This window comes from Ovis canadensis, chromosome 17 (genome assembly GCF_042477335.2).
Source record: "Ovis canadensis isolate MfBH-ARS-UI-01 breed Bighorn chromosome 17, ARS-UI_OviCan_v2, whole genome shotgun sequence".
Classification (NCBI taxonomy): Eukaryota; Metazoa; Chordata; class Mammalia; order Artiodactyla; family Bovidae; genus Ovis; species Ovis canadensis.
In genome coordinates this window covers 67,238,390-67,262,542 of record NC_091261.1, presented here as the reverse complement: position 1 = coordinate 67,262,542, position 24,153 = coordinate 67,238,390, and the positions used below count along the sequence as shown (strand labels likewise).

General features: G+C 39.8%; 1 protein-coding gene across 10 annotated transcripts in view; it reads right to left on the bottom strand.

Annotated features, from left to right (window-relative positions):
• Positions 1-20,366, bottom strand: part of TAOK3 (TAO kinase 3) — a 186,371-nt gene extending 166,005 nt beyond the window's left edge. For 2 of the 10 annotated variants that reach the window (XM_069557953.1, XM_069557950.1), the window contains exons 1-2: positions 20,047-20,344; positions 12,138-12,244 (exon numbers count right to left, since the gene is read on the bottom strand). The gene's annotated coding sequence lies outside the window, so the exon portion shown is untranslated. Of the gene's footprint in view, positions 1-618; positions 904-9,154; positions 9,395-12,137; positions 12,245-20,046 lie in introns of those variants that run through there. The other 8 variants (XM_069557951.1, XM_069557947.1, XM_069557956.1 and 5 more) reach the window with 7 other exon arrangements.
• Between the last annotated feature and the right edge of the window lie 3,787 nt (positions 20,367-24,153).

Below are 24,153 nucleotides of genomic sequence, written 5' to 3'. Positions count from 1 at the left end.
ACCCAACAGGATCCTTCTCAGGTGGATCCTTCCATGACATTCATGCAGTGTCTCCCTACAAGGCTCTTGTTTCTTGGTACATATGGCACTTTGCTCAGTGGTTTCTTTACGACCATCTCTGCTTAATTGTCCTCCTCTTACCTCTTAACACAGCATCTGTACTGGGCCTCTTCTCTCCTCTCTACACTTTCTCTTATTTATCTGACATGCTTTCAGCTCTCTCCCCCAAGGTGTGGATACCCTCAATCAATCTCTTTACAGACTGATCTTCTTCTTTTCCTGGAGGCTGTCCTAATTCCAGAACCTCATTCCCAGTCCAAGTTCTCATTCCCAATCTCTTTCTTCTGTTAAGGCATTCTAGGAACTCTTGGTGGGATAGTCTTTCAAAGGCTCTGATTGTACCAGTCTCTAATCAAACACTGTAAATGGCTCTCCAACATCTAGTATTTAAAATTCAAACCTCTTGGTATGTGATTCGAAGGCCTTTGATCTGAGGGACAGAATACTATCCCTAAGTATTCTATACTTTATTCACAATGTCTGAACTGGGATAAAAAAAGATACATTAATTATATCCTACCACACCTGCTGAAGAAGTTACTAAGTATTTAAACTCACCTCAAATTCTATCTCAAAATTACCCCATCTCCCTGGTACAGAAATGATCTCTTCATTCTTCATGTGTAGAAAGTACTTGACAACTTTTTGTAGCACTGAAGTCATTCTGTCTTGATTTGAAAGGACATGGACATTTCTTAATTTCATTAATTGAACATGACCAGCAGTTGTCCTCCGTAGTATCTTGAATGCAGTAGGCAGTGCAGATTATATTCATTTAGAATGAGAGACTACTCCAGAATCTGAGCTAAAGTTTGCCTCTGCCTTATTTCTGAAGAAAAGTCCTGGGAAAAAAATAAGCTAAATAAACAATGGTGTGTGAGTGTGTGTGTGTGCGCGCGCGCGCGTGTGTGTCTTGTGGGGCTGGTATTTAATAAAGGACTTAAAATGCTTTAATTTGAATTATTTTACAAAAATAAGCAACTCTACTCCTAGGCCTATACCCAAGAGAATTGAAAACATAAGTTCACACAAAAATTTGTACATGAATGTTCACAGCAGCATTATTCATAAAGCCAAAAAGTGGAAACAAATGTCCATCAATTGAAGAATGAATAAACAAAATGTGGAATGCCCACACAATGGAATAGAATTAAGCCATAAAAAGGAATAATTGATATATGCAACATGGATGACCCCTGAAAACATTATGCTGGAGAAGCCAGACCCAAAAGGCCATATACTATATGATTCCATTCATATGAAATATCTAGAATTGGTAAACCCACAGAAACAGAAGGTAAGTTAGTGGTTGCCAGGGGATGGAGGTAATTGAGAGTAACTGCTGACAGGTACAGGGTTTCTTTTCGGGGTGATGAAAATGTTCTGGAATTTAGACAGTGGTGATGGTTGCACAATAGCATGAATATACTAAAATCCTGAATTGTACACTTTAAAATGATGAATTTTATGTGAATTTTAGCTTAACTAAAAGGAAAAGAAAAAATAGTTGGGAGTTTGGTCTCCTGAATAACTTGATTTGTATTTGTGGTATAATTGAAAAGAAGTCTGACCTTTGAGTCATCAAATCTAGGTTTAAGTTATTTCTGCCACTAACCAGCTGTGTGATCTTAAGGACAGTACTTAACATCTCTAAGCCTCAACAGCCTCATCTATAAAGTGAGAATAATGCCTCACAAAGCTGTGAGACTCATGAAATAATGTAAACTATAAAGCCTTTCATATAAACTGAAAAAACTTTCATATAAATAAAGCCTTTCATATAAACTGAAAAACCTTATTGTCATTCTGTATATTTAAAATGATTTTTTAAAATCATAAGCTGTACTGAATAGTCCATAACTTCAGCTTTTATCACTGGAACATTATCTAACCAGCTTTTATTGTCAAATATGAATGGCATCCTGGACTTGTAGCAGTTATCCTGTGGGCACTAGTAGTAAGCATGTTACAAACTTATTTAATTCTAATTTTCAAGGTGAAAGGTAACATAAAATGATGGTTATGACCAGAGGCACAGAACTGAGTTTCAGTCCAGATTCTTGCACTGACCTTGAGCAAAGACCTAACTTCTCTGACCATTAGTGTACTATAAAATATGTGTCTGTGTGAGTGTGCATGTGTGTGTGACAGAGAGACCTACTTAGTAAAGGAGTTATAGGATTCATTGAGATATTTGATATATAAGGCACATATTGCAGTATCTGGTACCTAGAAAGCAATCAATAATCAGTAGTTGTTATTATTATTTCCATTCTGTGGAGTAATGGGTTTAAATAACTGGTCTAAGTTAACAAGTCTGAAGCATAACCAGGAATGAAAAATAGATATTTTGCTCACACTATTTCAGGTAATCAGGATAGGGGATGATTCAGTATGTTTCCTATGTGTTAAATAGCATGATATGGAGCACTCTAGTACTGCATTAGCCAAATAGCTTAACTTTTTGCTCATCAGTCAAAGAAAAGACATAATCCTATTGAGCACTAGCACAAGGTCTGACACAAATAGATACTCAGTAAATATTTACTGAATAAACAAATGAATAAAGAGTGTTACTGTTGACTGTATTTACAACCACGCATCAACACAAAATCCAAAGCATTGATAAGACATTTCCAAATACCTGTACTTTTACATATATAAAACATTTTGTATTTTGAAAGTTCTCATTTCAGTATACTGTATACTTGAAAGTTGCTAAAAGAGTAAATCTTAAAATCTCTCTCCCAATGGAAAAAAAATTATAACTGAAAAGTGACTTTGTGTGTGTGTATGCATGCATATAATGAGAACTCTTTGGGATTTACTCTTAGAAACTATCATGTACAACATATAGCAATGTCGATTATATTTATCATGTTACATTACATCCCTTGATTGATGTTAACTAAATTTACAATGGTAGTCACTTAATATATACATATATCAAATCATTACAGTATATACTTTAGACTAATACACTGTTAATGTCAATTATGTCTCAAAAAAATTGGAAAAATATAAAAGGGAAAACAAAAAGTTTTCATTTGGCGGCTCCTAAATGCTCTCTGGCATCAATACAAAGGAAGGCATTTACTATTTCAAACAACAGGAGACTGAGAATGAAAGCAAGATATTCAACAAGTATTCTTATGTTTTAGATTCTGAATATATAGTTTGTCTTCCATAACAGAATTCTGATAGTTTCCTAAGAGCAGGAATCATATGCAATTAATTTCAGTATACCCTTACAGAGCCTAACCTTACACATAGCAGGCACTTAATTACAATACATTTAAACAGCTGTGTAAGAAAATTTCTTGGCTATATAAAATGTATTGATCATATTTAACCTAAACTGCAAAACACTGAAGGTTTATATCAGAACTAAAACTCTCCATGTATGGCTAGCTATATCATTTTAAGAAAATAAAATCATACAGATAGACACACACACATGGTTTCTCATAAAGAAATGCAAATATGCCAAACTATAACCAGTTTATAAAACTGTCTTCATTTGCCTTGCATATTTCTATAAATGAAGTGATAGATCTGTACCAAGCTGGAAAAATATTCAAGTCCCCTCAATATTACTAGGATTGCTGACTTGACTTTAGACGGGTATGATGAAATAGATTCACTACTTTGTTATTTTTCGTTCAAGTCATAGTTAGGTACCTCAGCATTATGCTAGGAACTGTTAAAGATTTAATTGTAAGATATTGTCCTTGTACTCAAAATACTGACATCATTAGTGAAGATAAGACAACGGACAATGTAAAATGCTATGCACGTTTTCGTTCACTGCATTGCTAATTTAAAAATCACTTGGGAAAGACAAATATCATATGGTTTCACTTATATGTGGAACCTAAAAAAGAAAAGAATGATACTAATGAACTTAAACACAAAACAGAAATAGACCCACAGACACAGAAAAACAAATATACTGTTACCAAAGGGGAAAGGGGACAGGGAGGGATAGATCAGGAGTTTGGGATTAAAATATACACACTACTACCTATAATATAAATAACCAACAAAGACCTACTATATGGCACAGGGAACTATACTCAATATTTTATAATAATCTATGAGGGAAAAAAATCTAAAGAAACAGATATATATGTTTGTATGATGGAATCAATTTGCTATACACCTGAAACCAATACAACACTGTAAATCACCTATGCTTCAATTCTAAAAAATCACCTGGGAGTTTGCAGCAAAACAGTAAGAACTGAATAGGAAAAGTTTCAAACAGGAAGTAAATTTTACACAAGGTCTTGAAGAAAAAGGTAAAATCTGATGAGGCAGAAACAAGGGAGGAGGGTTTTTTGAGTGAAATAAATAGTAACAGAGGCTCAACACTTGAATCAGCACAATGTTCGAGAGACAGACTGACTTCAGCAGCAGAAAGAACAGGCCAAGAACACAGGAAATGAAGATGGATGAGTAGCATGGGACAGATTAGCCAGGGCGTCAAAAGTCAGGCAGAAGAGGTTAGACTTCATGTGGTGGATAACAGGGAACCATTGAAGCTTTCCAGTAAGGGGAGAGATGTGCTAAAAGCAGTAGCATTTAAAGAAGGTTAATCAAGATGAGCTGGAAAAAAGAGGGAAGCGAAGGAAGGCAACTGTAGTAATCCAGGAATGAGGTGATAAGAGTATGAGTGGGATAGGTGCACAGAGTGTTTCTTAGTGGCAATGTGATGGGCCTTGAGACTGTAAAATTGGGAGGGGTACCAGAAAAACAAGGACGAGGCACAGACTAACCAAGGGACTGGCTACAAGGTAAAGGAGTTGGACCACAGATTAAAACCTGGACATCTCAAACACTAGAAATACTTCCACAAGGCCTAAAGGTTTTGCAAGTACTCTCTCTGTAAGTAGTTCCATTGTTTTGTTTAGTAAATTTACTGAAGGTGCTCCCTAATTTCACAACTGTTTTGCTAACACAGCCCCATGAAAATCTATTTAGGTAAAAATTCATTTGTTTTCAATACATTTTTCAATACAAAGTTAATTAATCTGTCACAGGATATAAGCTCCCAGAGAATAACATGGTGAAAAGAGAAAAACATTCTTCTTTACATTCAAGTGTATGTTCTTTATAGTCTGGTTCTAGTCCCCTTCCGCCTAAAACAAAAACCAAAAAAACTAACACATTCCTTGAAAACCCAACCTGGTTATTATTATTATTTTTTCCCCAGCTGATCCAAAAATCTCAAAACATAATCCTGACTTTAATCTGGTAATGAGCCAGTCTGAAAAAAACCAACAAACTCTCGTGAGAAAATGAATTAAGAAATCAACATTTTGCCATGTTGCTTTCCTGAGTTGTGCTATCAAATTAGGAAGAAATTCTCAGAAGTGAAAAACAAGGAGAAAAACATTACTAAAGCCAAATTTAGCAGGTTCATTTTTTTTTTTTTACTAAATATTTAAGTCTACAGTCAACTCTTCCCTGCTTCCACTCTCCTTCAGTTCAGTTGCTCAGTTGTGTCCGACTCTCCGTAGAGAGTAGTAAATACAGAAATGGCATAAAGAAGATTTACAGATTTCATTCGCATGCTCCACAGTTTTTTCGGGTTCTTCTATTACTGCAACACTGACCCTGCTATCTGTACACAGGTGCATGCACTGTTTCATACCTCCTCTCAAGATCATTTTCTGGTAGAACTATGCATAACACTCGAAACGTTCGAGTGTTATGCATAGTAACAAACAGCAAAAATAACCCTATCTGCTATCATTCACTGAACTCTTCCTTTACTATGTGTAATCAAACTTGTGCTTTAATACACACCTCATTTAATCCTCACAGCAATCTTGTGAGGGAGGTACTATGATTATGCCCATTTCACCAGTGAAGAAACCGAGGCTTTGCGAGTTCAGGGAATTATACAAGGTCACAAACCTAGTGACCTGGTAAGCGGCAGACGTGTTCATCTGACGTGCTCTTGTGAATCATTAGAATACACTGCCAATCCTACATATATGTGAGTGAAACCAAAAGTGAGAGATAAGGAAGGGTGGCGTGCTATCCACAGAGTCAAAGGGTTTGGGAGGAGCATCAAAGATACAAATGGAGAGATTTCTGGACTCATCTCTAACCTTTCCTTATACTATTCCTGGAGGAGAGTGAGACGCTGCTATGAAATGGGAGTGAACTGTCTCCTCTTGCAGGAGGACACATATTACACGACTATTTCATGGTATTAACAGGATCTCAACATCTTAATTTGATTCACATTAAAAAAAATGTCACTTAGATAGGCCAGGTCAAGACAAATTAGGCTGATTGGTGACATCAAAATGCTTTAAAAAAAATATTTTCTTAATAGAATTCCAGTGACCTGAGCAACCTATGTAACTCCTACCAATGACCCTGAAATAGAAACTAGCTTTTTAAAGCTACTTCTCAGTACAATATATATATTCATAAGAAAACATTTTTAAAAATAACTCTCCTCCTTATGCATCTGGGCAGAGATGTCATATTTCCTCCACAAAGCTTCCTTTTATGTTGCAACACTAAGAATCTCAATTTCAGGCTGAACTAGAACAACGGAGAACTGCAAACCCCTTCACAGGAGATGATTATTTTTAATAGTTTTTATATAAATCGTCTAAATACAATTTTATATAGATTGTCTAAAACTTTACGTTTTAACTCTGCAATACTCTTCACTAGAGGGTAAAGCAGTTAAAGTTTCAAGTTCTGTTTCCCCTCACCCCTCTCTTTTTTTTTTCTGCTAACACATGGTCTTTCACAAAAGAGTCAGTGTGATCTCTGCTGACTGAAGATAATAGATATGACTGCGGTAAACTCAAGAAGATTAAGCACATGTCAAGTAATTCAGAAGTTTAAAACTTGTCACCTGTGTGTGAAACCAGCAAGCAGTTATAACTGGTTAAATAAACATGTACAAATTAGTAGGATGCAATTAGTAACTACCACTTTTCCCTCCAATGAGTGGTGTCTGGGCAAGCAGCCATTAAATCTGCAATAATCGGTCACTACTGTGAAGCCCCAGCAACTTCCTCTGCCCCACCTCCATCCAGCCTCCGACGGGGATACTTTTGGACTGCTAAAAGAATGCTCAGACAATCACAAAAGTCCTCCTTATCAGTGAATACTGAAATTTACCTAATTTGCTCTTTTAGATTTTTAACATTCATAAATATGAAGAAAAAATGCAATATGATCATATTTCAAAGATTATTTGAAGGTTTTGATTTCCTTTTTATATGTTAGAAAGACTAGTGTCCCCAAATCAGTAATATCCACTGCAATGCTTCAATGAAAATGTATCCTATGCATCTGACTCATTGGAAAAGACCCTGATGCTGGGAAAGACTATAGGCAAAAAGAGAAGAGGGCAGCAGAGGATGAGATGGTTGGATGGCATCACTGAATCAATGAACATGGATGTGAGCAAACTCTGGGAGACAGTGGACAGGGAAGCGTGGCATGCCTTCAGTCGACAGGGTCACAAAGAGTTGGAAATGACTTAGCGACAGAACAGCAACAACAACCCTATGTACCATCATAAGACTTTACAGATAAAGACTTTACATAAAATATCAGGAGTTTAGAAGTCAGGGTTATACACATTTCATTTAAACCATGTTCCAAGAGTCTAGTAAATTTGGGAGAAACTGTTAAGGTAGCTTTCCCAGTTTATGAAATATTATGAATGACATACAAAGTATGAGATATTAAAAAAGTATCCACTTGCCTACTTCATCTAATTTCATCTCTTGGACTGGAGTAGTCCCATAAATTATTACCTCATGCCTAAGATATTTTATTTTTATACTTTAATAAGTAAACTACCCTTACTACTAAAGAAAAAAAATTACAAAACAAAGTAAATGTGATCAAATCTTCTAACTTTTCTGTCTCTAAATGTGATATTACATTAAAAAAACAAAACAAAACTGCTTTGCTTTCTCTCCTTTTATCCCTTTCTGTGAAAGAAAAATGGGAAGTGGCTTGTTATTTTTTAAGCTCTCCAGGATAAACAAGTGTGCTGTTTTAAGTAACCTAATTTTGAACTGTTGTCTTAGAGTAATAATATCATTCATTACCAAAAACTGCATCCATTTAATAAAAGTGGCCTTCAGTATATTTAAAATTTGTGTTTAAAAAACTCTTCTGACAAGATTTTGATGTTTTATTTGCAGCTTAATATTTACCTTACTTATCCAGGAGAAAGGAAAAAATAAAACACTTTGAAAATAATCCCCACTAATAGTTATTTGTAGAATATCAAACTACAAATTAAAATAAATAGAGCATATGAATCCAGTGAATTTTTAGGTTGATTACTCTCAGCTGGACTTTTGAGTTAAGGCCATAAATATTCACATGAAACTCAACAGTGTTTATTAGCTATGTTTAGACACAAACTATATTTATAATAAAACATTACATTTAAAACAAAACACCAAGCTTACTCTAAGTAGATCTTCTCAAATGCATGTCCTACATTCCCCATTCGACATCCTAAAGACTTTAAAAATTCTTTACTTAGCTACAGCAGTCAGTAAGATTGCCCCAGAGATGGCTTTCTTTAAAAGGCAGCTTCTTATTCACTTAGGAAAGATAAAACTGAATTCCACTTAAGTTGTAAGAACAAGATCATGCTATCAGCACCTTCATCCCGAGAAAGGAAGTTATTATAGACACAGTTTTATAAATGAGGCTTTAAGAGAGTACTTCCTGGTCAGACAGTTAACGTCAACAGCATTTTATATAGCTTTACATTTCGACATTTTGGAAAGAATTTTCTGAAAACTTTTCCTGATTCTTTTTCTCCTGTCCCCACAACAGAGGAAAACCAGCTCAAGCTAAAAGAACCTTAAGGTAAAAACTACAAAATCCTACCAATGCCTACCATTATGGTATCATGTAAATATCAGAACTGGTTGTTATTGTTGATAACATCAGCTTAAGTTTTAGTTATTGTACATTTACGCACCCTCTGTCTAATCCCCTCTGTGCGCTGGAGTGAGGTTTCAGGGTACACAACATTAGAAGGAAAAGAAACGTTAGAAGGAAGAGAAAGGAAAAGACAACTCACCAGTTCCTTGATAATGAAGATGATGCCAGTCAGCATTCACAGTTCGATTTTCAAATTTAAAGTTGTTCTCTTTTAAACTTATATATATATACACACACACATATACAAACAAGCAAAAAAACCCAACTCCACGAAACCTTGTACAATCCGAATAAGGAACTGCAGATAAAAGCGGCGTGACCTGGGCGCTGCTCATGACTATCTGTATTGCAAGCTCAAGTATTTCCTGTTACGACGCCCATTGGTTCCCACAGGTGCAAGTGCCTATGGGTGTTGCCGATTTACCCTTCCTTTGGTAAGTGAACCGCTAAAGGAGATTTCAGGTTGGCACAATCAATGCTGGGAACTATTGGGGCAGAACTACCCTGGGCTAATACCAAGAGCCTCCCGAACTAGACTGATTGTGAATTGATGATTGCCTAATTCAAAAAGGCTGGAGAAAATTTATTTTAGTAGACGTTCATGATTTTTCTAAGACGCACTGTTATTAAAGAATATTTGTGACTTTACTCAACAAATATGTATTAATTGCTTTCCCTGTGGAAAGCTCTATTTAGGCACTAGGAATATAGTGCCTAAATATAGGAACAGAACAAAATCCCTGTGGTCATTCATACACTGTCTGGTAGACTTTTGACTATTTCATATATAATGAGAAAACTTCCCTAAAGGCAGAGACAAAAGAAATTTGTATGGAAATTTGGAGAGTCAATCATAGTGCTTTTTATACAAAGCTAAAATGCACTGTAATTAAGGCCATGCCACCTTAAACCTTAAAGAACTTTTCTAGAACCTAGTACAGAAAAACAAGATTCTTTATGTTTGCAGTGTTTCAAAAAGGCCAGGTTGGCAGCAATGGCGTATGTTCCAGCAGGGAAAAGGAAAAACTTCTCACCATGAGTCACCAGTGACTAAGTTCTTTTAATTCAGGCTTAAAACACATTTCAAACCCAATTACTTGTACATGCAGAAAACTGATAACCCCAAATTAACATCAGGAGCTTGATTTGACCAATTTTCAGGGTTAATATCAGCAGCTAAGAAAAATAAATGAAGTGCTCTTAATGGGATAATGCCCCTGTACTGAATTTTGTTATCATTTTGGTCTTATAAGTCTTTACTGCCTCAGGGCCAGGTTAGAAGCTTCCATTAGATTTTATTACAAGGAATGTTGTTTTCTTAGATTGTAGCTGGACTGGGACACAATCATCTTGGATGTATGATGTCATGGTAGGAATGGCTTTTATTTGTATTCAGTAAAACAAAAATACAATAAATTCAGGGCTGCTCAAAAAAATGTAAAGCCCAGAGAATAAAATATATGGATAAACTCTACTCTTCCCAGCTATGCTTCATTTCCTTAGGATTTTATTTTTTATGTTTCAAATAACAAAACCTTCTTTTTAGACAATAAATGGGAGAAATTCCCAGAGCCAAATTCACCCATTTAGTGAGTCAAGAAACCTTTATTGAACAACTACTACATGTTTCCCTGGTGCCTCAGTCACTAAAGAATACTCCTGCAATGCAGGAGACAGGGGTTTGATCCCTGGGTCGGGAAGATACCCTGGAGAAAGAAAGATCAACTCACTCCAGTATTCGTGTCTGGGAAATCCCATGGACAAAGGAACCTGGCAGGCAGTTCTTGGGGTTATAAGGGTCAGACACAACTTAGTGGCTACACTACCACCACTACATGCTAGGTAGGCACTGTTTCATGAGTTGGGAGAAAGCAATGAATAAGAAAATCTCTGCTTTCATGGAGTCTAAATTCTAGTGGAGGGATATTTGACAAACAAAAACATATATAAAATATCTGGTGTGTCAGAATGGTGTCCTCTCCAGTATAGAGAAGAATACAATATGAAAGATAAGTACAAAGTAAGCACTTAAGGAATCTAGAGGAGAGATTAGCAAGAAGATGATCAGAGGACTCAGGAAAGATGGCATTAAAATTAGATCTGCAGGAATTCCCTGGTAGTCCCAGTGGTTAGGACTCAGCACTTTGACTGCTGGGGACCCGAGTTTGATCACTGCTTGGGGAAACTAAGATCCCACAAACTGAACTCTGAAATATGAGGAATAGAAAAGGCATTCCAGGGAAAAGAAACAGCAGGAACAAAGGCATGAAGGTAGAATCAGTAAGTGCTTGGCTGTAAGCAGCCTGTTCTGGGGCACAGGAGATAGATATAGATATATACAGATAGAGATATAGATGGATTATGGGGCTATAGGAACACTAAACAGGTTGATAAATCTGTACTGAATTTAGTAGGCCACAGGGTATTAAAAGTTTTGAACACAGAAATGACAAAATCAGAGCTGTATTTTAGGGGGAATAAGAGAGCAATAGTGTATACAGGAAGAACAAAAAAGAGGAGACTGGAAACTTGTCACAGTAGACCTTTCTGAGCACATATTTTGGGCTTTCATTAGCTTTTTCTTGGACCTTTAAGAAATATAAAGTAAAACATGTATTGAGTTGAAAAACCAGATCTAGGTTACAGTGGTCAAGTTTGCCACTGTTGGTATGGCCGTCGCCCAGTCGTGTCTGACTCTTTGTAACCCCATGGACTGCAGCACACCAGGCGTCCCTGTCCCTCACCATCTCCAGGAGTTTGCCCAAGTTCATGTTCATTGCATCGGTGATGCCATCCAGCCATCTCATCCTCTGACGTCCTCTTCTCCTTCTGCCCTCAATCTTTCCCAGCATCAGGGACTTTTCCAATGAGTCATCTGTTCACATCAGATGACCAAAATACTGGAGCTTCAGCTTCAGCATCAGTCCTTCTAGTGAGTATTTAGGGTTGATCTCCCTTAAGATTGACTGGTTTGTTCTCCTTGTAGTCCAAGGGACTTTCAGGAGTCTTTTCTAGCACCACAGTTCGAAGGCATCAATTTTTTGGTGTTCTGCCTTCTTTGTGGTCCAGCTCTCACAATAATACATGACCGCTGGGAAGACCATTGCCTTGATTATACAGACCTTTGTTGGCAGAGTAATGTCTCTCCTTTTCAGCACACTGTCTAGGTTTGTCATCACTTTCCTGCCATGAAGCAATGGTCTTCTGATTTCATGGCTGCAGCCACCATCTGCAGTGATTTTAGAGCCAAAGAAGAGGAAATCTGTCACTACTTCCACCTTTTCCCCTTCTATTTGCCATGCAGTAATGGGGCTGGATGCCAAGATCTTAGTATTTTTAAGTTTTAAGTTGGTTCTTTCACTCTCCTCATTCACCCTCATCAAGAGGCTCTTTAGTTCCTCTTCATTTACTGCCATTCTGAGAAGGCAATGGCACCCCACTCCAGTACTCTTGCCTGGAAAATCCCATGGATGGAGGAGCCTGGAAGGCTGCAGTCCATGGGGTCGCTGAGGGTCGGACACCACTGAGCGACTTCACTTTCACTTTTCATTTTCATGCACTGGAGAAGGAAATGGCAACCCACTCCAGTGTTCTAGCCTGGAGAATCCCAGGGATGGGAGAGCCTGGTGGGCTGCTGTCTACGGGGTCGCACAGAGTCGGACATGACTGAAGTGACTTAGCAGCAGCAGCAGCAGCAGCACTTACTGCCATTAGGGTGGTAACATCTGAATATCTGAGGTTGTTGACTTGATTCCAGTTTGTCACTCATCTAGCCCGGCAATTCTTGTGATGTGCTCAGCATATAGGTTAAACAAACAGGATGACAGCAGACAGCCCTGTCGTACTCCTTTCTTGATTTTGAACCAATCAGTTGTCTCATATAAGGTTCTAACTGTTGCTTCTTGACCTGCATACAGGTTTCTCAGGAGATAGGTAAGATAGTCTGGTATTCCCATCTCTCTAACAGCTTTCCATAGATTGTCATGATCCACATAGCCAAAGGCTTTAGCACAGTCTATGACACAGAAATAGATTTTTTTCTGAGATTTCCTTGCTTTCTCTGTAATCCAGAAAATGTTGGCAATTTGATCTCTAGTTCCTCTTCCTTTTCTAAACCCAGCTTGGACATGTGGAAGTTCTTTGTTCACATAATGCTGAAGCCTAGCATGCAAGATTTTAAGCATGATCTTACTAGCATGGGAAATGAGTGCAACCATCCAATGGTTAGTATATTCTTTGGTACTACCCTTCTTAGGGAGTGGGGTGAGAATTGATTTTTTCCAGTCCTGTGGCCACTGCTGGGTCTTCCAGATCTGCTGACATAACGAATGCAAAACCTTGCTGGCATCATCCTTTAAGGATTTGAATCAAATTGATTTGAATCAACTGATTGAGGCTGAAGATAGAGAAGCTGTATACAGTCAGCAAAAAAAAGACCTGGAGCTGACTGTGGCTCAGATCATCAGTTTCTCAAAGCAAAATTCAGGCTTAAACTAAAGAAAACAGGGAAAAATAATAGGCCAGCAGGTATGACTTAAATCAATTCCCGTATGAATTAGCAGTAGAGGTAATGAATAGATTCAAAGGACTAGATCTAGTTAACAGGGATCCTGAAGAACTAGGGACAGAGGTCCGTAATATTGTACAGAAGGAGGTGAACAAAACCATCCCAAAGAAAAAGAAAAGTAAGAGGGCAAAGTGGTTATCTGAGGAGGCTTTACAAATAGTGGAAGAATGAAGAGAAGCAAAAAGCAAGGGAGACAGAGAAAGGTACATCCATTTAAATGCAGAGTTCCAAAAAATAGTTAGAAGAGAAAAGAAGACCTTTTTCAAAGAACAATGCTTAACAACAGAACAACAAAAGGGGAAAGACTGGAGAGCTCTTCAGGAAAACTGGAAACATCAAGGGAGCATTCTGCCCAAAGACGGATACAATAAAGGATAAAAATGGCAAAGACCTAGTAGACGCTGAAGAAATCAAGAAAAGATGTAAAGAAAACACAGAAGAACTGTATAAAAAAGATCTTAATGAAGTGGATTACTACAATGGTGTGGTTAGTCACCCAGAGCCAGACATTCTAGAGTGCAAAGTCAAGTGGGCCTTAAGAAGTACGCTGTTAATAAAGCTAGTGGATGCAATGAAATTCCAAGAAGTCACTCATACTGAGTCTCAATTTCCCTATGTGTGACCTATTAATTATTCTTTTTGGAGCCAGGAGCCACGGGATACAGCAAGTGATTAGATACTGAGGATAGAGCAAAAACAGCACTGAAAAATGGTTTCAAGTGATTAAAATAATAAGCAGCTATCACTTGTTAAACACCTATGCATTTATCACTGTACTTGGTGCTTTACATAAATTGCATCATTTATTCCTTATAAGCCATAAGGGCTCAGCTGGTAAAGAATCCACCTGCAATGTGTGAGACCTAGGTTTGATTCCTGGGTTGGGGAGATCCCCTGGAGAAGGGAAAGGCAACCTACTCCAGTATTCTGGCCTGGAGAATTCCACGGACTGAATAGTCCATGGCCTCGCAAAGAGTCAGACATGACTGAGCGACCATCACTTCACTATTCCTTATAAGAATCTTGTGAGGCCCATATTTTTGTTTTACAGATGAGAGAACTGAGAGCTTTAAACACTTAAGTAACTTAACCAGGATAAGCCAGCTGGCATAGTGATAAAGCCAAAATAGGTGCCTGGGTCTGAGTCTCAGGCCCTTTCTCCTTTCAATGTATCATGCTGTTTCCTACATGGCAGATAAATAATGCTAACATTTGTTCTTGGGTTCCAACAGAATCATTCTTTTAACACTCTTTTGATGCACTAAAAGCCCTCAGTGAAAATATGAAACTAAATGTGAACATAAATATAATCTAATAATTTGCCTATCATTAATTCATTCACATTCATTCAACTGACATCTAGTGAGCACCCTTCATACTCTGTGCTTGCTATTAAATCTTGATCTAGAAGAGTTAAAAACTATTTATGTGGTTTGGGGAAATATTTGTGTATTTACACAGAACATCTTCAAGAAGTAAAGGCAAATATTCACAATAGAATGAAAAACTGGCCATGAACTCCAATTCTGTTTTGTATGCCTACTGCCAAGACCAATTAGGTTATTAGTGTATTTAAGAAAGCATTCTGTCTTGATTAGTGCCATCTATTGTAATGGGTAAATAAAATGTATTTGAATTGTCATAAGCCTTGATTGCTATGGACAAAAGCCAGTGTCATTAGACAGAAAAGGAAACATGTAAAAATAAATACTGCACAGAGTCCTAGTTTGATTTGGAAATAAAAGGTTATCCCCCTGTCCGTCAAAAATAGTGTGAGAAAGTAAAACTGAAATCTTCTAATGAGTACTTTGATAAGTGACTAAAATAGTAAGCATAACAAATATGGGGTTGATTTTGCTATCCATCATTTTTACTGAGGCCAGGGGTTAGGTGAAAGGTTCCCAAACAGTAGGCTACAATGTATCAGTTCCAATGTTAGGAGCTAAACTGACATGAGCCACCTGTGAGTAGGTTTTGCTAGGTGTAAAATGTTTATTACCTCTCTTCTCATTCTAGGGATGATAAATGTGTATCTGTGAGAAAGGGGATAATGGTTAGGAGTTGATCTGAGTATCATGAAACTGACTCCTAGGCCATTCTGATGTAAAATAGAAATAATTTACAAAGACTTTAAATATGCTCATTTCTAACTAATCTCAGGTCAGACAGAAAAAAAATGCATTAGGTTGATTTATAAAGAATTTAGGTAACTTTAAAAACATGTAGCTGGAATGATAATCAATTTAATTCCTACTATCATAAAATTTCTGAATACTTGTTATTTTTAATTTGTTGTCCATAGCCTGTAAGTGAGTTACATCATATTTTGGTCCGTTAATTCAATGCATCTAATCCATCATTAGACATAAGTAAATTTTTTTTTTTTACTACAAGAGTTCGAGTTTGAAAATAGTAACAAATTTTTAACATATCCTTACAAATGACAAAGTAACCAATTAAATGAATGTTAAAGCTAAATAATCACAAACTACACTTTCCATGAAGAAATGCAATTGTACAGTATCCCATAACTCAAAACTACAGTGGGACTCTCTCATTGAAGACTGAAAAGAAGTCTTCTTTTAGAACAGCCACAAAACACTGTTTGATGAAAGCTTTCCTTCTGTCCATCTGCTTTCTTTTTAGGGGGAGGGAAAAAACAGAATGAAGGAAAAGATTATAAAGGAAAGATGATTTTAGTGTCTATAAAATAAACTCTAAAAAGACCCTAAAGTCAAAGTACCAATAGTTACTTTTCATTCATTTTCCCATATCACTGAAACCAACAAGTATGAACAGTGGCAAGTAAGAGACCTTTTTTCAGGTTGGCTTAAAAATTAAGCCAAATTAGATAAGGTAGACTCTGAGATTACAATGATTTGACTGTATATGACTCAAGTGCTAAAGAAAGTATAAAATGGGTTATTGTATTTACTAGGCAGTACTTGCATCCTGCTAAACTAAGAATTATTTCAGAACTCTAAACTAAAAACAGCATGTATTCTCTGGTGGTTATAACCATTCATATGGAAAGATGAGGCTCCTTCTTAATCTCTGCTTTTGATTATATTTTTTTCAATCAAAAATTAACACGTATAATGAGCACAGGTTTCACTAATTTACATATTAATAGCTTCTCAAAGTGTAGTTTTATTTTGTGAAACAAATGAAAATAAATTCCCACAAAATTGCTACCCTTCTAACCAACCTCCCCTACCTCCACCCCATGTCCCCAGGAATAAAAAGTTATTATGGGCCCTGCCTATCATTAAAAATTTTATTACAAGGGTTCTCTGGGTCAATACCATATAGCATAACATGGTTTAAATGACTGGTTTAGTAATCACTCAGGGGAGTACCAGAATATTTTCTTTTCTTAGAAGGAACTAAAATTTCATCTTGAGAGACCACCATTTGTACCAGACAGAAACAAGCTAACAAGGATGATGGAAGAGCTTATCTGCTCAAACGTTTCTATTACTTTGCAGGATTATTGTTACTAAGATTCTCAATCCCTCTACAGACTATTTCATACATTACATGCATTACATAATGAATACATGCCCCTTATAAACCTAGGCTTTCCAGGTGGTTCTGTGGTAAAGAATCTGCCTGCCAATGCAGAAGATATGAGTTTGATCCCTGGGTCAGGAAGATGCTTTAGAAAAGGAAATGGCAACCCACACCAGCATTCTTGCCTGGAGAATACCATGGACAGAGGACCATGGTGGGCTACAGTCCAGGTGGTCGCAAAGAGTCAGAGTCAACTAAGCACTCATGCCCCTTGTAAATAACCCTCTGGAGTTAACTAACCCTCCTTTTTCTTATACGTAGGGTTCTGGAAAAATAAATTTAATGTAAAAATGTTACACTTTTTACATCTTAAACATAGTCTCTCATATTTTAAATTTGTTTTTGTGTATCTACTATTTGTATTTGTGTGTTTGTTCCTCTCATCACCATAACTTCTGTTTCTGAGGACTTCTCAGAAAGAAGAGTCCTTTCTCTTTCTGGTGGAATTTTCATAACCACACCAAACTCCACACTCTCTGAAACCATTGTACCTGATACTGTATCCGGTAATATCAAATGAAAATCCTCAAATGATACATTACCTCTACTTATTATCACCCTAATATAAGACATCTTCAGTAATTTTTGTCTTGGATTTAAACATGCAGTTATCTGTAAGCCTTCTATATTATGTCTTTGAGAAATAATACAGTATTTCTTTCTTCTTCTTAGCTGCCCATTACTGAACACAGGCAAAGGCTTCTAATAAGACATTATTTTCAACCTGAAATAAAGATGATATCTAAATAACTGCAAAATGATAGGGTAATTATGTGAGATAAGTGTGAGATAAGTCACTTCAGTCCTGTTGGACTCTTTGGGACTCTATGGATTATAGCTTTTCTGTTCATGGGATTCTCCAGGCAAGAATATTGGAGGGGATCATTCCCCAGTATCTCCCCCAAGCCATCATTTTCTAAGTCTACTTCTATGAAAAAGAAACCTGTCGCAAGATAAGAGGTGAGGAGAAGCAACACACAGAAGAAAAGAGGTTAAAAAATTCAAATGTAAAACCCCTGGGAACAATCATAACAAAGCATGTGCATTCAAGAGAACACTGGAAAGGTAGTCAGGACAGTATTAACATATCCTAAGTATTCTGAACAACTAGCCTGGTCATTAATTTTCACATCTGTCAAAGTAGGAGGCTGCCCCCCATTTCCCACCCTCTATGGCTTTCCACTATTTGTTTTAGCATTTTAGTAGACATACACTTGCTTTCCACCAGCGCATGCTATGCTAAGTCACTTCAGTCGTGTCCAACTCTGTGCGACCCCATAGACGGCAGCCCACCAGGCTACCCCGTCCCAGGGATTCTCCAGGCAAGAATACTGGAGTGGGGTGCCATTGCCCTCTCCAATGCATGAAAGTGAAAAGTGAAAGTGAAGTTGCTCAGTGGTGTCCGACCCTCAGCGACCCCATGGACTGCAGCCTTCCAGGCTCCTCCGTCCATGGGATTTTCCAGGCAAGAGTACTGGAGTGGGGTGCCATTGCCTTCTCCGTCCACCAGCGCATAGTGTCTGGTTTAAATAGGCTTCTCTCCTTAGCTTGTCCTGGAATTATGCCTAAAGTTCAGTCCTGGTAGCTTTCAGGACAAGAATTCTAACTGGAAAGTGCTGTTAGTTCAGTGGCTCCAATATCTCTTTTCAAAATTTAGTTTGACTTTCCAACTATCTTTCCAACACATCAAAGATACATAAACAGTCAAACTTACTATATTCGTTCCTTTAAGTCTGCCTTGTAAACACTGATATACTGGTATGCTGCCGAACCTGAAACAATTTCTGATCTCCTCGCTGAGCCGAAGTGAAAAAAGAAGCAGGGTCTACCAAAATTTAAACAGCCTAATGAATCAAAAACCTGCATCTCCAAGAGGAGCCCTTCCCTTTCCATTTGTTTGTGGGAGTTAAAGAAGCCCGCTTCAACTTTTCACGCTCTGAGGAAGCTACTGAAGTCAGGAAGCCCCTCATTTTCAAGGTATAAACGCCCAACTCGGAGAAACAGATGGGAAACGAGGCGGCCAGTGAGCAGAGGTCCCTAGCCCCTCGCCCCTGCCCTTTCCCGGATCCCCGCACTTCACCCAGACCCTCCAGTCCGTGTGTTCTCCCTGAAGATGGTCGTTACATAATCCCCGTTCCTCAGAGTCACCCACGGAGTCCTGGGGGCTCCCGCGGTCCCCTGTCTCCCACTCGGTCCTAAGAAAGCTCAGCTGACTGCACCCGGGGAGCGGCGGCCGGCTGTCGCGATTCGCCTAGCGCCGCGACCCGGACCCAGACCCCTTTTTCTCGCCCACGCGGGGCGGGGCCACACCTCCGCCGCAGCCCCTGGGGACCCCCTCAGACTCAGGTCCTCAGCCCCCAAGGGGTCCCCCGTCACAGCCGCTGTCCCAGCTCCTCTCGGTGTCCCCCAACACACCTGCTGTCCCAAGCCTCTCGGAGTCCCCTTTGCCGCTCAGACCCTCTGTCCTGGTCCATTTCTGGGTCTCCTCCTTTGAAACCCCCTTTCCCAGCCGCTCTCGGGGTCGTCCCTCAGACCCACTGTCCCAGCTCCTTTCAGGGTCTCGCCCCCCTCAGATCCACAGTCCCAACTCCTCTCAGGGTTTCCCCCCCACCTCAGATCCCCTATCCCAGCTCCTCAGGGTTCCCTCCTTACACCCGATGTCCCAGCTCCTCTGGGGGCCCCCTCCCGTCACACCCGCTGTCCCAAGCCCTCTCGGGGTTTCCCTCTCAGGCCCGCGGGGCCGGCCCCTCTGAGGGGTCTCCTCTCCACAGAGCGGACTGTCAAAACCACTCCCGGAACTCCTCTCCCTCGAGTACTCGCCGACCCCACTCCGCCCTGGGTCCCCTGGTCTCGACTCACTCTGTCAACTCCTCGCGCCCCGGTGCTCTCACCTCAGACCTGCTGTCACCACCCCGGGCCCCGCGTCGCCGCCGCCGCTTCCTCTCTCACACTTGCTCCCGAGTCGCTCTTCTGCCGCTTGTTCCCCGGTGAATACCTGGGTCCAGTCACTGAGTGTCCGGTCCAGCAGCGCAGAGCGTCCGCCTGCGGTCTCCGCGTCGGGTCCCACTCTCGCGCGCAAGACCCCAATGCCGCCGTCGCCACCGGGCGCCTCACGGACCCTCCCGCGGCAGCCGCTGCTGCTGTCCGAGGTGCGGCTCCTGCCAGGGGTGGCCAATCGCACCCGACTGCGCCGAGCGCGCTCCGCCCCATCGTCCCAGTCTGCCCGCCCCCTGCCCCCGGTCACGCCCCTAGTCAGGCTCCGATAGGCTCTCTACTGACCTTCCCTGATCGTGGGACACAGACCCGTGGCCGGATATAGGTACTTGATTGGAGGCGCCTGGGAAGCCGAGCGGTCGATGGCTCCCGAGGATTGGCGGAGTTGAATGTGGGCGGGATAGGGAGGGGCGGGGTTTCCTCAGACGCGGAAGACCTTGCAACTTCAGATACCCACTGGCCCGCCTGGGGTGGGGTCTGGCTTGTTTGTGCTGCGTTGGGGTCAAGGTTCATGGCACTCCTTTCTGAGTTTTCTTGGGAGACTCCCAAAGGCTGAGGCCCTTGTTAAGAGTCTTTGGGGTCCCCATTCCCCCGTCATACCTGGCACAGCTTTCTAAGTGATTCTGTCATAAACTGATAATGGCATTTACTCACTAAGAACTTGTAACTGTTTCCTGAATTTAAACTCTAATATCTTTGTCTAGGGAGTTGCCCTTCCTTGCATTGCGTTCTACAGACGTCAGTTTGATGCTACTTGGGGGAAGACAGTCTATATACTACACGCATACTCTGCACAACTAGGCAGTCAACACTGACGGGGCACATTTTGATATGTACAAAGACAAAGCTTAAGAAATACTTAGTTTGTGGGTTATGATAATCATTTTGACAAGTAGGAACAGGAACTGTATGGTAGGGGAACCCTTGCTAGCTTTAGCAAGGCTTCAACCTACTCTTTTTCAGGGCAACATGAAATGATTTTAATGATTTGGTGGGAATTAATGGCCAAAGTATAATGAACTTTGACCCAAAAGCAACCCGTGATAACCAGAGAGACCCATCTTGACCCAAGCGGCAAGAGGATACTTGCCAGGGGTGAAAGTGCATCCTATTAACTCAGAGTCATTCTTTATATTTTTGTGAAACTGGCTATGTTGATTAAGTCAATGAAACCTAAAACTGCTACATCACCCCTAAACCTTCAAGTTTATGGACTTTGACAATTCAGCCTTTTGTGAAGACTTTGTTTCATTTTAGGAACACAGTTTGTTCCTAAACCTTGTCAGATGTATACAGGACTTTGCTCTTACAAAAGTCTCCATCATTAACTCTTTTTAAACTCCTGCTAACAAAAATTTTCTAAACAATATTCAGGTTTTTCCTAACATTTTAAAATCATTGTTGTGTGTTGTGTTAATCGCTCAGTCATGTCCGACTCTTTGCAACCTCATGGAGGTCCTCTGTAGCCCACCATGGTCCTCAGTCCACGGAATTCTCTAGGCAAGAATACTGGAATGGGTTGCCATTTCCTTCTCCAGGGTATCTTCCCGACCCAGGGATCAAACCTGCATCTCTTGAGTCTCCTGGATTGGCAGGTGGATTCTTTACCACTGTGCCAGCGGAGAAGGATGGCACAGTATGATTTAAAATCATTATTTAAAGTAATGCTCATTCCAATTAAGATCATACTGATCTAAGATCATACTGTAGATAGCACCTGAGCCCTGTGACTGAGTGCCTTTTGGGGAAGGGATGCAGAGATTTCAAGGTGGTAAAACTTGGGTTTAAGGCAACTTGATTTTTAGAGGCCTAGGGAAAGACTGTCCAAAATCATATTAGACAACTATACATGTTGGCTAAGACTAAAGTCATGAGAGAATTTTTTTGACTAGGTCCTCTTTCTTTATAAAGTATTTATTAGTTAAAAGCTCATCCTGAAAATGTGAAAGTGTTAGTTGCTCAGTTGTGTCTGACTCCTTGCAACCCCCGTGACTGTAGCAACCCCCCGCCAGCTCCTCTGTCCAACGGATTCTCCAGGCAAGAATACTGGAGTGGATAGCCATTCCCTTCTCCAGGGGATCTTTCTGCCCCAGGGATTGAACCCAGGTCTCCTGCATTGCAGGCAGATTCTTTACCAACTAAGCCACCAGAGAAGCCCAAGAGCTCATCCTGCTAATTGCAATATGGATAGGAAAAAATGGGGTAAGTACACTATGCAAGTGTTCAGTTCTGTCTAGTTACATAAAAAAGAAATGCCTGATCATTAACAGATGCTATTTTCAATTAAGTAGACAAAAGTAAGCAACATAGACATGCCAGTGTCTTGAAAGGAAACCGATTAGCAATGATATCAACTCTTTTTAAAAAAATCATTGTATCAATGAACTCTGATTTCTAAAATGTTGGTGCTTTGTTTGGTGTTATTGCTACTGATGGAAACTCTAGTTGCTCAATATAGTTGATTACAAATAATTTAGACGTGACCCAACAGCATAAAAAAAGAGAATGACTTCATCCTTTGGACAAGAGACAGTTTTGAAGTTTTAGTTTTAAAATAGATGGTGGACCTATAGCTAGCCATGCGAATGCCTCTTATTTAGGAGCTTCAGAAGATCTCTGAAGTTCTGGGAAGACATTACAGCATTCCATTCTGAAAATTTTTGAGTTTTGTTGGGAGGAAGAATCCGTCAGAAGTAAAGCCAAGATTTTATTTACAACAAAGCATAAAATAAGAAATGTTAAATGGGATGAGAAATAAATTTTTCTTTTTGAAAAGTCCCTATGGGGACCAATTTAGAGATAAATTTGGTCACAAAGGATCTGATATTGGGTTCCATCCTGGCTTTTACATCTGTGTTCAACTTTACTGCTTGTACATTATTATTTCTTATGGAGACTTGTTTAGTTACTCAGTTGTATCTGACTGATTTGAGACTCCCTGGACTGTAGCCTGCCAGGCTCCTCTGACCATGTGACTTCCTAGGCAAGAATATTGGAGTGGACTGCCATATCCTTCACCAGGAAATCTTCCTGACCCAAGGGTCTAACTCGAGTCTCCTGCATTGGCAGATGGTTTCTTTACTACTGAGCCACCAAGGAAGCCCTATGATTTGGGTGCAACATGAAGAATAGTGTTACTCTGGACAAACCGTTAAACATCTCTGGGCCCTTTTACCCCTTTTCTTACTACACACACCTGGATGAGGGACATCCTCAATTTGTTCATTAAGTAAAGCTTATAATACCATGTCCCCTTCTACTCAGAGTAATCACACAAATGAATTCATACAGATATTAAACTCTTTTTTCCAAGTTACCAGCTAGCGCCTTCCTTACCTGGGTTTAATTAATTTTCTGCAGGCACATGTTCCACTTGCTCAGCTGAGAGTTGGTTAGCAAGTTACTGGATTGGGAAAAACAACCTTTTAAAAAATTTATATTCTGAGAAATATAAGGCAGCTGTACCGGAGAGGACCTAGGGGTGACAATCTAAACAAAGCAGGCTGGCCGTTACCTTTTTTTTTTTAAGGAAACTGACAGCTCTTTTATCTGTAAAATCGAGATAATACCGTACTGAGCAAACCTACACAAGCGGAAAGTCCTCCCACCGACTGGGAAGATACAGTTTTGCTGGCTCCAGCATGGCATCTTCGTTTTCATTTTAGTTCTTCAAAAGCTCTAAGCAGTCAGACGAGGAGCTGGGCTCCTTTTCTTCCGGATGATCACTCAAACTCTAAATGTCTAGGTTTCCCGACCTATAAACAGGATGGTTCATACCATTCACCTGTTTAAGTTAGAGGCCCACCTCCACCTATGTAGGAGAGCCCTGGGAACCCTTTGCCTCCCAAGTCCCTAAAAAAGCATCTCTGGTTTTGGCTCCAGGCGCCGCCTGGTGGCTGTTTCCGTAGGTGCCTCTGAGCGTTAGGGTCCTAGCCGCGGTCCGGCCTGCCCAAGAATTTGCCTAACTCGAGAGCCTGTCTGTGCCCCTCCCCTCTACCCGTCGA